We start from the raw sequence: 2,451 nt of genomic DNA, 5'->3' as shown, positions 1-2,451 counted from the left end.
CGGTGGAGGGGTGGCCGTGGAGGGGTGGTTGAATAGGACCCCGTGGTGTGGAGGGATGGATGAATAGTAGACGGTGGAGGGGTGGATGAACAGTAGACGGTGGAGGGGTGGTTGAATAGTAGCCGGTGGAGTAGCGCGCGGTGGAGGCTGGATGAACAGGAGCCCGTGGAGGCTCGAGGAGGTCGACGGTAGCCCGTGGAGGCTGGAGGAGGTCGACGGTAGCCCGTGGAGGCTGGAGGAGGTCGACGGTGGAGATGAACAGTATCTCGTGGAGTCCCGTTTTGCGGTACGCCACACCCCTCCCGATGAATAGGACCCCTGTTTCGACCGTAGTAGGTCCGTTTCGTCCGTTTTGCGGTACGCCACACCCCTCCCGATCAACAGGACCCCCGTTTCAACCGTAGGAGGTCCGTTTCCTCTATTTTGCGGTACACCACACCCCTCCCGATCAACAGGACCCCGTTCCGAACATGGCCGGTCGAACACAAGGTCGTTTCCTCTGTTCTGCGGTAAGCCAGGCCTCATTTCCATCGCCTGTTCCGTCCAAGACGGTTGGCTCCCACGCGTTTAGTTGCCTCCCGATGAACACAACGCATTCCGTTGCCTCCCCATGAACACGACGCATTCCGCTGCCTCCCCATGAACACGACGACGACTTTGTTTCTCCGTTCTGACCCAGCCATGTACGTATGTGCAAGTAGGCGTTCGAGACCTCGCCCGTATGTACGTACATGGCCGTATTTTCTTTCTTGCACCCTCGCCGATGTACGTACGTATACATGCTACGTGCGCGCCTCTACTACGACACGTGCGCGCCTCTACTACGACACGTGCGCGCCTTTACATCGACCAGTATGTATGTACACGTTCGCGACCAGAATGACAATGCTACGTACGCTTCGACCAGGTCGGTCCCGAGTGTCAGGCACTTCCTTGCCTGCGAAGATGTAGCTGGTGGGTCCCAGCAGTCAGGGGGGTGAATCTTTTTTTTGCCCGAACGCACTTCCTTGCGTGCAAATATGTAGCTGGTGGGTCCCAGCAGTCAGGGGGGCGAATCGTTTTTTTTGCCCGGATGCACTTCCTTGCGTGCGAAGATGTAGCTGGTGGGTCCCAGCAGTCAGGGGGAAATGTTTTTTTTGTGAAATACGGTGGCCCGTCCAGTGGGTCCCCGCTGTCAGGTGGAGGAATAATTATTTTGCGCGTAATAAGGCGGCACTTCCTTGGGGGCGCCGTGGACCCAGCTGTCAGCCTCTCCGCGCACAGTACTCTTCTCATGGAAGTCGGTCGTTGACCACATTGACCACGCCACGCCGAGAGCACCACGGCGGTGGTCGACGGCAAGGCCTAGGAAGGGGATGACGCGGAACCGGGGAAGACATAGCAGTGGCTGCCCACGCAAAGAGGAGTACAAGGGTGAGGCTGCCGTCGCCGCAGAATAACAGGGGGTGTGGGTGAGTAGAGGGATGGCCTGGCCAGCGGTGGGAGTACTAGGAGGCGGTGAGGCCTCCGCGGCATCACAGTCGGCCACGGGAGGCAGGAGCACGCGGCATGACCGGCGCTGCTTTGGGCGGCTGGAGCACGAAGACCAAAGGTTGAAGAAGCACTACGGCCGTTGGATGGACATCGTACGGTCACTGGAGCTAGAGTCGTTCATATTGACTAAGTTGATAAAGCCCTCCGTCCCCGTAAACTTAGTAGGCCCACAAGTCAGCCTCCCACCAAGGTGAGTCCCAGCTAGTAGGGGGGGTATTCATTTTTGTGCGTAATAAGGAGGCATTTCCGGTGGGTCCGAGCTGACAGCGGGGGGAATGTTTTTTTTCGCGAAATACAGAGACCCTTCCGGTGGGTCCCAGCTATCAGGTGGAGGAATCATTATTTTGCGCGTAATAAGGAGGCATTTTCCTGTGTGGGCCCCTACTGTCAGCCTCTTCCGATGGTTGTCGTTTGTTGACCATGTTGACCTCGCCGTGCCGAGAGCACAAACGCGGTGGACGAGGGCGGGGCCCAGGAAGAGAACCACCCGGAGCCGGCGAAGCCACTGCAGGGGATGCCCACGCTGAGGGGAGAACGAGCGTTGACTGGTCGGCTGCGGGGTGAGGCTGACATCGCCGGAAAATAACAGGATGTGTGGGTGGTTAGAGGGATGGCCTGGCGGCAGCACAACCAGCCACGGGAGGAGGGAGCAGGCAGTCCCGCCGGCGCTGGTTTGGGCGGCTGGAGCAGGAAGATCAGAGATTGAAGAAGCACGACGGCCGTTGGATGAACATCCAACAGTCACTGATGTGTGTTGACTAAGTTGACAAAGCCTTGCGTACGCGTCAAAAAAGTTTTCAGGACAGCGTCATCGTCAACCTTGTAGGCCCAGAAGTCAGCCTCCAAATCTGTGGAAAATAGCATACAGCCCATTAGCCATTATTTTCAATAATTTACAGCCCATTTGCTAATTCTTAA

This window comes from Triticum dicoccoides, chromosome 3B, assembly GCF_002162155.2.
Source record: "Triticum dicoccoides isolate Atlit2015 ecotype Zavitan chromosome 3B, WEW_v2.0, whole genome shotgun sequence".
Taxonomy (NCBI): Eukaryota; Viridiplantae; Streptophyta; class Magnoliopsida; order Poales; family Poaceae; genus Triticum; species Triticum dicoccoides.
Note: the sequence above shows the minus strand (reverse complement) of the source record.